We start from the raw sequence: 19,747 nt of genomic DNA, 5'->3' as shown, positions 1-19,747 counted from the left end.
TATCCATTAATTATAATACACATAATAATTCATATTTCCTGTAGATGCAGAACTATTTTCCTCCTATAGCAAACTAGCTCAAATGAAGATCTTACATCTGTATAGTTGTTAGGTTGTTTTTGCTTTGTTCAGCTTTGTTCAGCTTTGTTCAGTTCAAGAGATGTGAGCGCCAAATTATGTAGACACGCCCAAATGTGCAGAGCTTACCCCAGGCTTACCCACACAACAAGCTTTTCATAACTGTTTTTTTATTAGATTATCACAGGGTAAGCACAGCGTGTCCCTGTGTAACTTGTTACTTTGATATTAAAAGCACATCTTGGCAAAAATATATTTAAAATAAATAATATTCATCATATTGGGGGGCGGGGGGTATTGCAGTGGTGGCAACATTCTACTCCAACTTGAATTAAATATAATTATAAAACATTATTGGATCCCCTGTTGTCAATACTCCTTCACCTTCMCCTTGTGAGGWTAACGACACTGAGACTTTTTCTAAAATAATGATATAAGATTGGARAACACATCTCAGACCATTCCTCCACACAGAATCTTTCCAGATCCTTRATATCCTTCGTCTGTGCAGCGCTTATGGACTGCCCAGACCTGGATACAAATACATGTTTATTTCAAATAGTACTTTTATACTTTATGAGTATTTTAATGGTTATTTCTACCCCAAAAATTTAAGAATCAACCAAATTCTATTTAAGAGCATTTTCAAATGCGATTTTCAAATACCTTGGTTAAATGCATGGGAGTGTATTTGAGTCAGTGTATTAGAATTGTATTGAAACTGTATTTCCAAATACATTAACATTTTCAACTAATTGTCTATCGAAATAATATATAAGGTAAAACTTATTTTGAATGTATGCGAAAGTAATTGAGATATTTTAAATAGTATTTGAATCCAGGTCTGATTCACACACATGCTTTCATAAACACACACACCACACACCACAACACACACCACACACACACACACACACACACACACACACACACACACACACCACACAACCCAAACCACACCACACCACACCCACATCCACCACACACACACACACACACACACACACACACACACACACCGCTCTAATTTGATACTAAAACACACATTTGTCTAAAACAGCTTATAATTAATAGAGGGGGTGACTAGTGTGGAACGGGGACATCCAAACCAGAGCTAATATTGGCAGATGTGTAATTAGCAGTGATAAGGCAGTGAAAGGTAAAGTCATTTGTCTTATTTCTCCAGTGCATCAAAGGAATCCATTAGCAGAGCCTCATCAAACAAAGCCACTCCTGGTGTCACCAGTACAGAGAAAACAAGGACTTAGCCATGGCACAACACCAGCTTCATCATGGGAGACAATGTAACCTGCGGGCTACAGTAGTTTAGCCACTCAGCATTGTGTAATACAACACAGTTAGTTTATATTACAGCGAGGTTTCATTCTCAATTAATTGGGGTTACAGTAGCCTTCTGAGGTATAGGTACAGCAGGCGGATATCTGTGCCTCGGTGCCTACACATTGCCTGAAGTTTAATGGTGTTAAGGATGAACAAAAATTCAGGAGAAAGGACCAGACTTGCGTGCAACACTTAACTAGCTGCCTTGAACGCAGCTCCCTAGCAACTCCACAWGCACCAGCTGCTAACCATTGCCAATCAGCCTCAACTACTGTTTGCAACACTTAACTAGTTGCCTTGAATGTAATTCAAACAAGCTTCAGCTGCTACTAACTGATAATCTACCTCAACACCTTTTTCTAACTCTCCTTAATTAATCGCCATTACAACCCTACTTAAACATGACCAAACAGTAATTCTGCTCTCTGTTTTGAATCGCATGCAAGATACAAGCCTCAATTTATCGAAAGTGCTTCTCAAAGTTTACTTAGTTACTTCAGTTAGCTTACTTTTTTACAATGGTGTTTGATCTCATCACGTCGGATTCTGAGATGTTTTCAGATCAAGTTTCAGACTCTCCATTATCAGGGACACACCACCTCTAACTAGATGGCTATGGTCCATTGTCTTGGTGCCCTGCCACCGTTCCAGGCCTTACAAAGAATGCCTTGGCCGGCTTCCAGGCTGATCTCCCCACCATCGTGTTCGCAGGAGCTCACCAGCTTCGCCTCTCTTCATGCATGCAGGCTCGGGGCCCCACCATCCCTCCAATCTACAGAACCCCTCCCCTCTACTCCCACTTCAACCTCTTAGGCATGCAAAACCAGGCCTTTAGTACCGTCAGCCTGGACGGTTTCCAGGATACAGAAGGAGCTCCGGGAAAGAGGGGTCCTGTTCTATCATAACAACAGGCCTTGTTTGGGGGGTGTAAACATCCTGGATGCCATGGCTCCGCCCCCACCAAGGGCCTTCCATCTCTCTGTATATGTGTGTCCCCACCTACTTGTCTGCCTTATAGTCAACTTTTCCCACTCTCCATCCATCCATCCCTCCCTCCCTGCCCTAGCCCCTTGGCTTCCTTGCCTCTTGCTCCTATTTTTCTCACTGGCCCCGTGACAGCTGCATCGGCAGTGGCTCTCCCTCTCTCTCTCTCTGACAGCAACCGCCTTTCTCTCTCAGCATACTGCTTCCTTTATCCCCCACCTCTCATGCTCTGTCTCTGCCGGCGATGCAACTTGTCTTCCGGTTCCACGCTTTGGCCTTCCGGCTACCTTGCCTGTCTTCACAGCCTCCAGCTCCCCTCCCCCTCCAGGTCTCGCTGGCTTGTGACTGCTGCTCTGGCAGTGGCTCACCCTTTATCTGCCAGTGTTGATCTCTCTCTCTCTCTCTCTCTCTCACCTCTGCCAGCACTGCAGCGTCTCGCCTTTTCTCTCTGCCAGCAACGACCTCTCACATCCCCACCTACTCAGCCAGTTACAGGCCCGCCACCCTCCAAGCTGCGACCCTGTTCCAGTTCAGTTAACTAACTGCCTCTCTGTTCCAGTTGCATGACTACCAATCCTTCATCATGGATCTGGCTGTCCGTTTTGTCGCCGCAACCTTTTATGACTACCATCGCCGGTTCTCAGCAGCGCTGCCTCCATGCTCCAGCAATGGAACATCATATTGGACATATTGGGGTGCTGTCGAAGTAGAGCTCTGTCACATCTTCTCCGGCAAAGTGTCTCTTGCCTGCAACCTCTGTGGCAGCCCATCCCACCACGCCACCGCCTGCAACCTATCGGCCCCATGCTCACTGGCCCCTGAAGCTTCCTCTTCCCTGCATCTGCTCGCTGTTCCTGCCCTACCCTCTTCCTCCTGTTAGACAACATCCTGCCTTAGCTGCCGCCTCAGGGAGGAAGGACCACCGTGTTTGTCCCATACTCTTCTCTGGAGGTTACATGATCTGCAACAATTTCAATAACTACGGCTGCAGCGCTTTGTCATGCAAGCTCCTCCACACCTGCACATTTTCTAGTGGCGCCCACGCCCGCACCTCCTGCCTCCAGAAACCCACTCCTCCTTCTGCTGATAAATGACTGCTGGCCAACTTCACCACCCCATCAATGTCATCGCCATGGCTGCGGACATGGACCTTCACCCTGACCCCTAATTTTTCCGATTTGCTTGAATTGGGTTTTCTCCCTGTCTCATTTTGACTCCTTGCACTCCTCACTTCTGCTCCAACCTCCATTCTGCACTTGACGAACCAGAAGTAATCTCCAAGTTATAATTGGCACCTTCTCCTCTCTGCCATTTTCCATCTACCACACCGGTCTCCTCAGAATTTCCAGCCTAAAGTATTCTGCCAAGAATCTCACCACTGATTCCCCCCCCCCCCCCCCCCCCCCCACAACAGAACTTCAGTCTCCAGTGTCAACAGCCTCATCCTCAGTCCTGACTTCCCCTTGCAATACACGCAAGAGCAGCCCTCAAATATTCTACACCTTAGCCGAGGCCCTCTGTTGGATCTTACTTAATGACAACAGGCTTCCTTTTGTTCTCCATCTCAATGATTTCCTCTCCATTGGCACCCCTTCATCACCTCCAGCCCTGTGCCTCTCCACCCTCATCTCCACCTWCAGCTGCCTTGGAATAGYTSTCTCTGAGGAGAAGACAGAAGGCCCTTTTACTCACTTCGAATTCCTCTGCATCATACTGGACACATTGCCCGTTCAGTCCTCCCTGCCTCTCGGCAAACTTCAGCACAATTCCCTCCTCCTGTCCAATTACTTGGAATCTCCCCACTACACTAAACATTCGCTGCTTTCACTGCTGGGCCACCTGAATTATTCCATCAGGATCATCCCTCAAGGCAGTCCTTCCTGTCCCACCTTCTTTCCCTGGCCGCCTTCCTTGCTTCACCATGGTTTTCGACACCTCGTTCCTCTCGGAGCTCAGGCCGTGGCACCTTCTCAGTCATTGGAATGGCATCAACTTTTTCTGATGACTGTCTCTTGTCCCAAATACTTACAGCTGTTCACCAATGCTGCCCCTTCCATGGGGTACATAGGTTTCTACAGCGGTCATTCATTTGCTGCCTCCAGAATTAGCCTAATTTCCTGCAGGCCCCTCTGCCCTGTTCAAGTTGCACCCAATTGTTGTAGCCACTTCTCTCTGGGTGAACAAATGGTCTAGAAGGGCTAAACTAATCCTTTCTGACAACCTTCCATCATACACATCATTAACAAGGGCCATTCTAACTCCCTCCCAATCACGAGTTTCCTAAGATGTCTAACCTGGCTATCCGTCACCCATCAGTTCCTTCTCAGAGCTGCRCATGTACCCAGCCAATATAACTCAATCACTGATTCTYTGTCCCKCCTCCAATTTCACAAGTTCAGGCACTTGGCCCTGTATGCAGAACCCCTACCAACCCCAGTCCCTTCTTATTCCATGGCGACCTTACCGTGAGAACCATCCACTCCTTCAACTCATCTTCCAGTCGCTCCACTCCATCTGATCAGCCATTGTACCAAGTACACTGTCCTCTTACTGGTGAGCCTGGAGATGGTTCCAGCATTTCCATACCATCTATCACCTGCCTTTTCCCTCCATCTTGGTCACCATGTCTGCCTTCGTCATCCATGCCAGCTCATCTCTCTCCATGCGGACATCCTCCTTCAGGATGTTACTGGCTGGGATCAACTTCTTTCTCAAGTTGCTTACTGGGGCTTCATGTTCCTCCTCACCAGAAAGTCTCCCTTCTCAAGGGCCTCCAATGCACTGAAGTCGACCACCCCCCTTGCCGTCAATCCATCACACTCGACATCTTGTCTGCTTGCATCCAGATGCTGTGGTCTGATTACATCTCCATCAGTCTCTTCCACACTAGAATCAATTTATATTGGGATTCCTGCGACGTTCAGAGTTTACATCATCTGCCATCTACAACCCATATAATTTCTTCACCGTCAAATACAGCAAAACCGATAAGTTTGGCATAACCACACCAGTCTACCCCTTCCATCTACCCTCAGCMCTTATGAGCCACTCACCTGCTTCYTGCAGCTCAGACAATCTCAACGTCCCTCTCTATCCAATCCACAATTCATCACCGATTCTGGTTCTCTCACCAATGAGACAAATACCATCCCTGCCCGACTATCCTACTGACCAATTCTTCAGACAGTCCTTCCACATCGGCGCCGCTTCCATGGCATCCCGGACAACTCCTCGGCTGCTGTTCCTCACAAGCCTATCATTGCTACATCCATTCTAACATCAGGAAGGCTCCCAACATGCTCATCTCTCAATCTGCATAGCCTCAGGCAGAATGTCCTCCAGTCTCTGCCTCATTTCAAGGACACCATCTACCTCATGCACCATATCCTACCCAACCAACCAAAAGAGGATTGGCTCCCCAGCTGAGCGTGGTTCCTCTCAAGGGTTTTCTTCAAGCAAGGGTTTTTTTTTTTCTTCCTTGCCACCGTTGCTTCTGCRTGCTCTCCTGKGGTCTAAGGTTGGCTCACTCCGTAGGCATCTCATCTGTATGCCTGTACTAACTCAGCTATATCGCCAATCATTCAGCACCTGCAGTCCAGAAAAGCTTACTTCCCCTCCAGGGTTCGACTAACTTGGCGTTCCCTTTTTGGGGATTGCCTTCACCACAGCAGCCTAACTACCACAGCATGAGGGTGATATCTACAAGAGACTCCAAGCCAAACCCTACAGAGTCAACCCCTCTGGATCCTTCATCTGCAACCCTTGGCTTCATCCGGTCCATTTTCATTTCYCCACTGATTCCTCATTCTCACATCCATTCTATTTCCTCAAATATTCGCCCGGCCATTCAGGACATACGTGTCCCCTTTAGCATATGCATTAGATGCATATAAACCTGTAAGGTGCACTAAACATGCTTGATAAATACTGCATAAAAATTGTCAAGGAATAATTGCATGAAATATTMATGGAAATACAGTACCAGTCAATTTGACATACCTACTAATTCAAKGGTTTTCTTTATTTTTGCTATATTCTACATTGTAGAGTAATAGTGACAACATCGAAATAACACATGTGGAATCATGTGTGGAATCATGTAGTAGCCAAAAGTGTTAATCAAAATATAATTTGAGATTCTTCAAAGTAGCCACTCTTTGCCTTGACAGCTTTGCATTCTCTCAACCATTTCACCTGGAACGCTTTTCCAACAGTCTTGAAGGAGTTCCCACATATGCTGAGCACTTGTTGGCTGCTTTTCCTCCCACTCTGYRGTTMAACTCATCCCAAACCATCTCAATTGGGTTGAGGTCGGGTGATTTGTGGAGGCCAGGTCAACTGATGCAGAACTCCATCAATCTCCTTCCTGGTAAAATAGCCATTACACAGCCTGGAGGTGTGTTGGTTCATTGTCCTGTTCAAAACAAACGATAGTCCCACTAAGCGCAAACCAGAGAGGATGGCTTATCGCTGCAGAATGCTGTGGTAGCCACACTGGTTAAGTGTGCCTTGAATTCTAAGTAAATCACTGACAGTGTCACCAGCAAAGCACCCCCACACCATCACACCTCCTTCACATTGGGAACCACACATGCGGAGCTCATCCGTTCACCTACTCTGCGTCTCACAAATCTCAAATTTGGACTCATCAGACCAAAGGACAGATTTCCACCGGTCTAATGTCCATTGCTCATGTTTCTTGGCCCAAGAAATTGGTGTCTTATTGGTGTCTTTTTTTGTGGTTTCTTTGCAGAAATTCAACCATGAAGGCCTAATTCACGTAGTCTCTCTGAACAATTGATGTTGATGTCTGTTACATTGATTTGGGCTGCAATTTCTGAGGCTGGTAAGTTTAATGAACGTATCCTCTGCAGCAGAGGTAGCTYTGGGTCTTCCTTTCCTGTGGCGGTCCTCATGAGAGCCAGTTTCACCATAGCGCTTGATGGTTTTTGCGACTACACTTGAAGAAACTTTCAAAGTTCTTGAAAATGTCCGTATTGATTGACCTTCATGTCTTAAAGTAATGATGGACTGTCGTTTCTCTTTGCTTATTTGAGCTGTTCTTGCCATAATATGCGCTTTGTCTTTTACCAAATAGGGCTATCTTCTGTATACCACCCCTACCTTGTCACAACACAACTGATTGGCTCAAACGCATTAAGAAGGAAAGAAATTCCACAAATTAACTTAAGAATTATGACTTGCCTAGTTAAATAAAAGTTTTAAACAATACATTTAAAAAAGGCACACCTGTTAATTGAAATGCATTTCAGGTGACTACCTCATTAAGCTGATTGAGAGAATGCCAAGAGTGTGCAAAGCTGTCATCAATGCAAAGGGTGGCTATTTGAAGAATCTCAAATAAAAAATATATTTTTGATTTGGGGTTACTACATGATTCTATGTGTTATTTCATAGTATTGATGTCTTCACTATTATTCTACAATGTAGAAAATAGTAAAAATGAAGAAACCCTGGAATGAGAAGGTGAACTTTTGATTGGTACTGTATATAGTTAACATATCGATAGTCGATTTGAAATAAATTCATTAGGCCCTAATCTATGGTTTTCAAATTATTTGATAGCAGATATTGGTCAGATACCTGAAACAAACAAAGTAGGGGYGTGGATCAGAGAACAAGTAAGTATCCGGTGTGACCACCATTTTTCTCATGCATCTCCTTTGCATAGAGTTAATCAGGATGTTGATTGTGGCCTGTGGAATGTTATTCCAGTCCTCTTCAATGGCTGTGCGAAGGTGCTGGTTATTGGTGGGACCTGGAACACACGGTCGTACACATCGATCCAGAGCATTCGTGACATGTCTGGTGAATATGCTGGCCATAGAAGAACTGGGACATTTTCAGCTTCMAGGAATTGTGTATAGATCCTTGTGACATGGGGCCGTTCATGATCATGCTGAAACATGAGTTGATGGTGGTGGATGAATGGCAAGGTATCTCTGCATTCAAATTGCCATTGATAAAATGCAATTGTTTGTCTTGTCTGTAGCTTATGCCTGCCCATACCATAAACCCACCGCCACCATGGGGCACTCTGTTCACAACGTTGACATCATAAAACCGCTCGTACAAACAACGGCATGCAAGTGGTCTGCGGTTGTGAGGCCGGTTGGACATACTGCCACATTTTTTTAAACAACGTTGGAAGCGAGTTATGGTCGACAAATTAACATTMAATTCTCTGGCAACAGCTCTGGTGGACGTTCCTGCAGTCAGCATGMCAATTGCASGCTCCCTCAACTTGAGACATCTGTGGCGTTGTGTRACAAAACTGCACATTTTAGAGTGGCCTTTTATTGTCCCCTGTGTAATGTGTAATGATCATGCTGTTTAATCAGCTTGTTGACATCCCACACCTGTCAGGTGGATTGATTATCTTGGTAAAGGAGAAATGCTCACTAACTTGGATGTAAACAAATATGTGGAACATTTCTGGGATCCTTTATATCAKAAACACGGGACCAACATTTTACATGTTTATATTTTTGTTGTGTTGTGTGTGTGTGTTGTACATTGCATTTGGAAAGTATTCAAACCCCTTGACTTTTTCCACATACAGCCTTATTTTAAAATGGATTCAATTGTTTTTTCCCCTCATCATTACATGCAATACCCCATAATGAAAAAGCAAAAACAGGTGTTTAGATTTTTTTTAAACGAATTAACAAAAATCAGTGGCTTCTGTCTCGCCACTCTACCATAAAGGCCTGAATGGTGAGTTCTGCAGAGATGCTTATCCTTCTGGACGGTTCTCCAATTTCCACAGAGGAACTCTGAGCTCTGTCAGTGACCATCAGGTTCTTGGTCACCTCCCTGACGAAGCCTTTCTCCGCCCGTTTGCTCAGTTTGGCTGCGCGGCCAGCTCTAGGAAGAGTCTTCCATTTAAGAATGATGGAGGCAACTTTTTTCTTAGGGACCATCAATGCTGTAGACACTTTCCCAGATCTGTGCCATCGACTCAAGCCTTTCTCTCTCTACGGACAATTCCTTCGACCTCATGGCTTGGTTTTTACTCTGACATGCACTGTCAATTGTGGGACCTTTATATAGACAGGTGTGTGTCTATCCAAATCATGTCCAATGAATTGAATTTACCACAGGTGGACTCCAATCAAGTTGTAGAAACATCTCAAGGATGATCACTGGAAACAGGATGCACCTGAGCTCAATTTTGAGTCTCATAGCAAAGGGATTATGTAAATAAGTATTTACGTTTTTCATTTTTAATATATTTGCAAAAATTTCAAAAACCTGTTTTCGCTTTGTCATTATGGGGTATTGTATGTAGATTGATGAGGACAAACATTTATTTAATCCATTTTAGAATAAGGATGTAATGTAACAATGTGTAAAAAGTCAAGGGGTCCGAATACTTTCCGAATGCACTGTGTATATGTCACGATCGTCTTGATAAGAGAGAGAGGACCAAGGTGCAGCGCGTGAAAAATACATCTCCTTTTATTAAAGAGACAAAAATGAACGAAACAAAACAACAAACTGACAAACGTGACGCTATCTTAACAAATAAGTGCTGACACTAAACACTTAGACATAGACAATTACCCACAAATGCATGATGCCCATGCCATATGGCTCCCAATCAGAGACAAATGAAAGACATCTGTCTCTGATTGAGAACCATTCCGGCAACCATAGACATACCTAGAAACATTCACTCAACCATAGACATACCTAGAAACATTCACTCAACCATAGACATACCTAGAAACATTCACTCAACACAAACTCATCCACTAAACCCAACACCCCCTTTACCATATAACCACCCAAAACGACAAAACACAAACATTCCCCATGTCACACCCTGACCTAACTAAAATAATAAAGAAAACAAAGAATACTAAGGCCAGGGCGTGACAGTATACTGTACTTCCATTCATTTTCTCACCTTTCCACAGTCGGGTCATAATAGTGTGTAGCCCAAACTGTCCGAGCGCTATAGACAGAGTTGGCAGATCGGCTGTACCGACTTCAGACAAGTTCCAAGATGCTTGTGGGGGTCATAGAACAAAACGGAGAACACCATCGTGTTCATGACAGTCTCATCTTTCCATAGAGGGGTAGTAATAATAGTTTGCAGGCCAATCCATTCGGCCGCTACAGACAATTTTGTGAGAAGACCGATTTTTGAGACGTCTCATGGTCCGACAAACACCGCTCTAACCCTGTCACCTTTCTCCACAGAAGGCGGYTGTGGTGGATTGAGACTCATCCAATGCAAAAAAATAGGTAGTTTTAGCATAAACTGATGGATTCTTTATTATTATRCTAATGTATGTTTGTGAGGACATTAACATCTTAGCAGACTCTCTTATCCAGAACAACTGTGTACATTTACAGATTTTCTCATACTAGTTTTTCTTCATAAAAGTCCCCCGTGGGAATCAAAAGCATAAACCTGGTGTTGCAAGTGCCATGCTCTACCAACTGTGCTATACAGGACTAAGGTGTTAATGAGCAGGGAACCAATGTCCATTCTGTTTCAAAGCAGAGCCATATGTCCCAGGGGCATCAACTGGGTTTGCTGGCCATACCCTACCTCAACACCAACATTTTAAAAACACGCTACAAAAATCATTCCAATCCTGWTTTTAAGGCAAATGCAGTTTAGTGGCATTAGCAGGCTGACTTTGGAACCATGCGGCTGCCTGGGAGCAGGAGGGAAGGCTTTTTGTATGGCTGGCTTTATGGAGAGTGCATGRCACAGCTGCAGGGAACAGTGCAGCGGTAATGATGGTTGTAGTTGTTGACTTTGGCAAGGTAACTKCTGATTGACTTGACATKAAACTAAAGTTTTAATGTGCTGAGCTATTGCATAGCAGCAAATTCTTGCATGATGTGTTTGTAGAATGTTAAGTCCCCTATTGACAGGTCAATGAAGCTACAGAAACAAGGTGATAATGGCTGGATCTATTTAGCTWGTTTTTGCTGTTMTCAAAATTGCATTTTAGAGTTTTTAAATTGTTTAGAAATGCAGTAAATGAGCTGAAATGACATTTATGATATGCACCTTCACAGAGAAGCTTATTAGGAAGCATAAGGCTGCAGCAAGACTGACTCCATGGTGCTGGGAGAGAGACAACAGGGGGTCTGAAACATAGAGCTGCTGTGTCCTCTCTTCCTTGATCATTAGTGTGAGTTAGAGAGACGCTGCTGGGTACCGGCTGTACACCACTGGCTTTCAGCCCCGAGCATATAACACACAGCTTGGCCCAGCCCTGTCATAAAGCACATAGGCAGGCCACTGTCAGAGCTCTGATAGAATAGGTTATACTTACAGTACAGCTACAGGATACAGAASTTGTCAATACTGAAAAAAGTAAAAATCTACTTAAAATGCTGCACTCTAAGGGCTTCCCGAGTGGCGCAGCAGTTTAAGGCACTGAAGTGCTGAGGTATCATTACAGATCCGGGTTTGATCCCATGAGGTGACCTACAATTGGCCCAGCATCATCTGGGTTAGGGGAGGGTTTGGCTAGCCGGGATTTCCTTGTCCCATCGCACTCTAGCGACTCCTGTGGCGAGCCGCACACATGCAGCCTGACACAGTCGGCAGTTGTACAGTGTTTCCTCCGACACATTGGTGCAGATGGTTTCCAGGTTAAGAGAGCAGGGTCCCAGTGCGGCTTGGCAGGGTCGTGCTTTGGAGGACGCATGGCTCTCGACCTTCACCGCTCCCAAGTCCATACGGGAGTTGCAGCGATGGGACAAGACTGTAACTACAATTGGATATCACGAAATTGGGAGAAAGAAAAAATGATGACCTTTAACCTGTCTTGTATGTATGGCCTACCCCCGTGTGGCAGGAAGTTGTTGGAGTTTGGCCCCTTCAAGGTAAAATACTGTTGCAGATGTTTTTTTATTTTGGAACTTTTTTTCCGTTTCTGTTTTAAAACATAAAAAAATACAGACTTGGTAAAGTCGTGTGGTTCTCCTCTCTCTCAGATATAATATACTATATATATATATATATATATATATATAATATCAGCAAAAAAAGAAATGTCCCTTTTTCGGACCCTGTCTTTCAAAGATAATTCGTAAATCCAAATAACTTCACAGATCTTCATTGTAAAGGGTTTAATCACTGCTTCCCATGTTTGTTCAATGAACCATAAACAATTAATGAACATGCACCTGTGGAACGGTCGTTAAGACAACTAACAGTTTACAGACGGAGGCAATTAAGGTCACAGTTATGAAAACTTAGGACACTAAGAGGCCTTTCTACTGACTGGAGAAAAAAGATGTCCAGGGTCCCTGCTCATCTGCATGAACGTCCCTTAGGCTTGCTGCAGGAGGCATGAGGACTGCAGATGTGTGTGTGTATATATATATATAAAGTTGAAGTCGGAAGTTTACATACACCTTGCAAATCAATTTCATCTCAGTTTTTCACCTTTCCTGACATTTAATCCAAGTAAAAAATCCTTGTCTTAAGTCAGTTAGGATCACCACTTTATTTTAAGAATGTGAAATGTAGAATAATAGTAGAGAGAATGATTTATTTCAGCTTTTATTTCTTTCATCACATTCCCAGTGGGTCAGAAGTTTACATACACTCAATTAGTATTTGGTAGCATTGCCTTTAAATTGTTTATCTTGGGTCAAACGTTTCGGGTTCCCTTCCACAAGCTTCCCACAATAAGTTGGGTGAATTTTGGCCCATTCCTCCTGACAGAGCTGGTGTAACTGAGTCAGGTTTGTAGGCCTCCTTGCTCGCACACACTTTATCAGTTCTGCCCACAAGTTTCTATAGGATTGAGGTCAGGGCTTTGTGATGGCCACTCCAATACCTTGACTTTGTTGTCCTTAAGCCATTTTGCCACAACTTTGGAAGTATGCTTGGGGTCATTGTCCATTTTGAAGACCCGTTTGTGACCAAGCTTTAACTCCTGACTGATGTTCTTGAGATGTTGCTTCAATATATCCACATTATTCTCTCTCTCATAATGCCATCAATTTAGTGAAGTGCACCAGTCCCTCCTGCAGCAAAGGACCCCACAACATGATGCTGCCACCCGTGCTTCACGGTTGGGATGGTGTTCTTCGGCTTGCAACCTCCCCCTTTTCCTCCAAAATAACGATGGTTCATTTTGGGCCACAACGTTTGGGTTTACTGTGGATATAGATACTTTGGTACCTGTTTCCTCCAGCATCTTCACAAGGTCCTTTGCTGTTGTTCTGGGATTGATTTGCACCAAAGTATGTTCATCTCTAGGAGTCAGAACGCGTCTCTTTCCTGAGCGGTATGACGGCTGCGTCGTCCCATGGTGTTTATCTTGCGTACTATTGTTTGTACAGATGAACAAGGTACCTTCAGGCATTTGGAAATTGCTCCCAAGGATGAACCAGACTTGTGGAGGTCTACAATTTGTTTTCTGAGGTCTTGGCTGATATTTCTTTTGATTTTCACATGATGTCAAGCAAAGAGGCACTGAGTTTGAAGGTAGGCCTTGAATACATCCACAGGTACCCTCCAATTGACTCAAAAATGTCAATTAGCCTATCAGAAGCTTCTAAAGCCATGACATTCTGATTTTCCAAGCTGTTTAAAGGCACAGTCAACTTCTGACCCACTGGAATTGTGATACAGTTAATTATAAGTGAAATAATTGTCTGTAAACAATTGTTGAAAAATTACTTGTGTCATGCACAAAATAGATGTCCTAAGCGACTTGCCAAAATATAGTTTGTTAACAAGAAATTTGTGGAGTGGTTGAAAAACGAGTTTTAATGACTCCCAACTAAATGTATATAAACATCCGACTCAACTGTATATATAAAATAGCACACACTGTAGGCGAAAGAAAGGGCCAGGTTGGGCTTTTGACAGGTTTTCCAGATCTCACATGCTTTGTTTGAAGGAAATTATGTTTTTGTGCCAATTTTATGGCACGTTAGGTCACTCATGTCGTGATACGAAGTCAGTATTCGACGTCCATCCATGTCTGAGGACGTCGGGAGATGACGTAGACACCGGCCACTAGGGGCAACAGTGAGCCTGTTACATTCAAGTAGCTGTGGACGGGGACGGGCGTATGCATCTGCCTCTGGTTCCAAAAATTGCATGTTCAAATCCAGCGATAGAAAGTTGTTTTTGATATTTTGGTTTTAAGCCTATTCCAAATCTTAACATTACCTTAACATTTGGAGTTAATGCCTAACCTTAATAATTAGAAGTTAATGCCTAAACTTAACCCTAATCTAAAAAATTGGGCGTTAATTCCTAAACTTAACTTTAAACACTTTGAAATGTGATGTTTGGAATAACTTTGAATTTGACATTTGAGAAAAATGTCTGAATGTCTAATTCTGACCTGAGACTGTGAGACATTGTAGATTTTATGCACTGGCAAAAGCCAAACTTTTTCTCTAATTTATGCCTCAATAGTAAAAACAGAAAGCAAGGCTATGGAATACTCTTTGGGCTAGGGGGCAGTATTTTGACATCTGGATGAAAGCGTGCCCAAAGTAAACTGCCTGTTACTCAGGCCAGAATAGGATATGCATATAATTGGTTGATTTGGATAGAAAACACTCTAAAGTTTCTAAAACTTTACAATAATGTCTGTGAGTATAACAGAACTGATATGGCAGGTGAAACCAGATGACAAACCATCCAAAAAAAAAATAATTCAGACTACCACTGTTTCCAATGGCTGTCATGTTTATTATGAGGCGAAATCCTCCCAGATTGCAGTTCCTAGAGCTTCGACTAGATGTCAACAGTCTTTAGAAAGAGTTTCAGGCTTGTTTTTGGAAAAATGAGCTATGAATTGAGTTTTTCTAAGTGGCTCCCATTTTGGCTGTAGTGTTTTCATGTGCGTGGATGAGAGCGCGTTCTTTGTTGTTTATCTCCGGTAAAGACAATAACGATTCTCCGTCTTAMMTTTTATTGTATRTTTACGTATTAGGGTACCTGAGGTTTGATTATAAATGTTCTTTGACTTGTTTGGAGAAGTTTATTGGTAACGTTTGGGATTAGTTTTGTATGCATTTTGAAGGAGGGAAGCCGGTAGATTATTGAATGAAGCGCGCCAGYTAAACTGAGTTTTTATGGATATAAAGAAGGACTTTATCGAACAAAATGAMCATTTGTGATGTAGCTGGGACCTTTGGAGTGCCAACAGAAGAAGATCTTCARAGGTAAGGCATTTATTATGTCRCTATTTCTGACTTTTGTGGCGCACCTGCCTGGTTGAAAAATGTTTTTCATGCTTTTGTATGCGGGGCACTGTCTTCAGATAATCGCATGGTGTGCTTTCGACGTAAAGCCTTTTTGAGATCTGACACAGCGGCTGGATTAACAAGAAGTTAAGCTTTATTTTGATGTTTGATCCTTGTATTTCCATGAATGTTAAATACTTCTATTTCTGTAGTTTGAATTTTGCGCTCTGCAATTTCACCTGATGTTGTCGAGTCGGGTCGCTATCGGAACGCCTGCACCAGAAAGGTTAACAGATCATACTGTATGAAAGACTCTCATAAAGTAAAAAGACTAACATAATAGTGTGTCATGTTGTTCAACAAATGGGGGGTGCTATACAACATACGTGTGCTATCTTCGAGAATCATCTTACTTGTGAGAGTCTTTCATACAGTATGATCTGTTAACCTTTCTGGTGCAGGCGTTCCGATCTGCACCAGAAAGGTTAACAGATCATACTGTATGAAAGACTCTCATAAAGTAAAAAGACTAACATAATAGTGTGTCATGTTGTTCAACAAATGGGGGGTGCTATACAACATACGTGTGCTATCTTCGAGAATCATCTTACTTGTGTTGTGATGCTTTTTACTATTGGTGATACTGTTAGGAATTTTGTTAATAAATAATTAAAACAATTTCTAGCTTTAGATAAAACTATAACTAATTGAACTCTGCACGCCTAGTGAAAAGAGATTTGTGTTGTGGGTTATAAAATAAGCAGAAAGGGTCGTTAAACTATGGTTGAACTGACCCAACTTAGCCCTGAGATGTTTAGTTAAGGCAGTGAGTAACTTTTTAGGTCTTCCATTATCTTGAGTTGTCTGCTAAAGTGGTAATAAATTATAGTGAGCCTTCAGGAGAATAGATTATATTGTGTGTCATGTGTGTGCGCTGGGAAGTTGGAATGAACTTTTGAACCTGTTTTATATTGGTCAGGACGAGGAGAATTATTCTGTAACCTATGACGTCATATCTTGTATATAAACTGTTGTTTATGTACAAATGGTAGCGTGCTCCGAGAATAAATACTATTATCTAATTTTAATAAGACTGTATCCTGTCTATTTTATGTTAATAAGTATCTTACAAATTCTTATAAATAGACAGATTGAATTTAATTAATGAGTACATTAGAGGAATTATTTAATTCCACTAACAGATACCATATTTCCCCGAAAGTTGTACTGAATCTGATTCCCTTTATCATGCTTTCACTCCATCAGAGTCTCCTGCTCCACATCATTGTGGCTTAGGTTAAGGTGGCTACTCATGGGAGAAGGTTGGTGCTTGGAAGAAGTTAATAATGATATAATGGAGGATCTTCTCCTCTAGTGATTGGGAGAAGGAGATAGGCTTGACTGCACCTCCAATTCCACGTCCCTCTGGTAGTCTGGATGTGGTCCGGAGTAGTGTCCAAAATGGACAAAGTCTGTCTGTTGATTTGTGGCTCACCCAGTAGCATATATTAGATGTGTTGTGGAAGGTGTAAGAGTGTGTTAAGAGTGTGATCTTCAGTTCACAACACTACCTCTGTCTGTGCCTCTCCTAGAAACACACAACGCCTTGAGGAGAAATCTTTTCATACATTGCAAAGAGCTCTACCATAAYCTGGAACCTCTCACCAAATGTTCAGTCTGAAAATGAGCTTGATAACAATGAGCTCCTTTTGTGTAAGTCTATCTCGTGCTGCCTTTCCCCTTCACCCAGTGCTCATCTAAGGCCCTTACTAGAGCCAGATGTAYTTACCTGTAGATCACACTCCTAATACATTCTGACACCTTCCACAACACCACTAATATACTGTACAGCAAGGGTGTCAAACTCATTCCACAGAAGGCCGAGTGTCTGCARGTTTTTGTTTTTTCCTTTCAATTACGACCTAGACAACCAGGTGAGGGAGTTCCTTACTAATTAGTGACCTTAATCAAGTATAAGAGTGGAGCGAAAACTCGCAGAAATGTGGCCCTCCGTGGAATGAGTGTGATACGTGCTCTAACGGGTTAGCCACAAATCTTCTTTCCCTCCATTATCACATAGTTAAAAGCAGMAAATATATTTGGTTGATGGGAGGTTGGATTCCACTGTATTTAGATTTCCCTGATTAGATTATTGTCAATTTTTAATTTTTGAGAGTATAATAATACCAATCTTAAATCACAATTTATGCCATTCCTATCTAGTTGCTCAGGCGTGATCAAATAACTATTTCCGTTGGTGCCAAGAGAAGAATCCAGACCACAGTCTTTAATTGAGGGGGGGAGCTTTTCCTCTAGTGATTGGGAGAAGGGGATGGGCTTGACTGTACCTCCAATCCCACTTCCCTCTGGGAGTTTTGATGTTTTCAGGACTAGTGTCCAAAATGGACGACAAAGAAAACCGCCAGTGTTGCTTGAACGTGAGAAGAGAGAATACATTTGCAATATATTAGAGCATGCCTGCGTGTGTGAGAAATACCAACTAAAATGTATGGGCAAGGTGGTATGCTTGAAATTACTATGGTTTTTCAGTAAATACTTCTGCAGGTCCAGCAAATTTAGCAAGTTTATCCTTGTGCATAGGCAACACACTACCTATGACAGTGAGCCTCCCTCAGTTGCATTGGAAGTAAAGTAAATCTGGTGCATAGCCCAGTCTGACCTTTTCAGCTTCCTCAGTAGCTCCAGGTAATAAAAAAACAGATAAAGCTGTGTCCACAGGACCTGGCTGTACATCCTGTTTAACAGAGCTCCAGCAGCCTGCTCCAGCACTGACCCCCAGCGTCCCTCTGTCTATCACCACAGTGAGCTCCARCTGGGGTCAGCAGTAATGGGCAACCCTGGGAAGTCTGCAAAGTGCCACACGAATGATGAGGTAAACATGTCTGGGTCTAATTCTTACGCCACCTTACTGAGCCTGGTTTAGCTGTGTGGACAAAATGTGATAACTTGTTTTAGTATCAGTATGGCCAGGAGTGGTGATATTGGAGAAGTGTTCTGGTTAGAGATGTTGATACTCTAGGTAGTTTTCATCCTGGAAGATATCACTGTACTTTTTGCTCTGTAGTTTCTCATTTATGAAATAGACTAGCAGATATACAATGCTACCACCATCGTCTTTCTTTACTGATGTTGAAAGAGGAGAGGATAGCTTGAAGCGTTTTATGATAGTAAGTCAAGATGATCATAACAGGGTAAGACAAAATGATTGCTTGGCCCCTCCCATCCCTGTCTCAACACTGTGTGCAGTTGCCGTAGCAACCTCGTATTCTTCAACTCGACTTGGTAACTCGCACTCTCAAACCGTCTCATTAATCATAATCTTTAGCGCCAACAGCGAAAAGAGGCTGACCAACCGGTGTGGTTCAGACAAAAATGAATATGATGGGATAATAGGTTTTGTATAACTAGAACATGTGTGGTGTCAATTTGGTCACACTTTTTGATTTAGGAAAACTGTCTTGTGTCTGTTAAACTCAAGGCTCTACCCATCAATCCTCTCATTCTCTCAAGGTCAGACACTGAGATTTTCATGGTCGTAGTYGGCTTTGCCAAATGAGGCAGTTACAATAGACTCAAGATATCAGTGGCAGGCAGAATGATAACAGAACAACTAAGATGGAGCTACTGTTTTGACAACATTTCACAAGTAAATTTTAATGGTCTATGCTTCTTGCCATTTTTTCCTATGCTCTTATCAGTTATGTAATCATTACAGCGGGGATAAAATTTGGATTGCCTTATTCATGACAAGGTAAACAGGGCACAGTCTCTCAGGAAGCCATTTTAATAACCTACAGATGTAGGGTTTTAATTTGATCAACCTGTTGCAGGAAAACTTTCCTGCAATGCAGGAAGTTATACTTGTAGTGTATTTAAGGTTTAAAAATGCTTCTGAAGTTTGTCTTTTCCACTTTGAATAGAAAATGTGTGTACGGCTTTAGTAGCTTTAGAGGATGAGCCTTGACTAGAATACAGTATATACGGTATACACTGAGTATACAAAACATTATGCTCTTTCATTGACAATGACTGACCAGGTGAATCCAGGTGAAAGCTATGATCCCTTGTTGATGTCACTTGTTAAATCCACTTCAATCAGTGTAGATGA

This window comes from Salvelinus sp. IW2-2015, linkage group LG25 (genome assembly GCF_002910315.2).
Source record: "Salvelinus sp. IW2-2015 linkage group LG25, ASM291031v2, whole genome shotgun sequence".
Classification (NCBI taxonomy): Eukaryota; Metazoa; Chordata; class Actinopteri; order Salmoniformes; family Salmonidae; genus Salvelinus; species Salvelinus sp. IW2-2015.
This window is presented reverse-complemented; position numbering follows the sequence as displayed.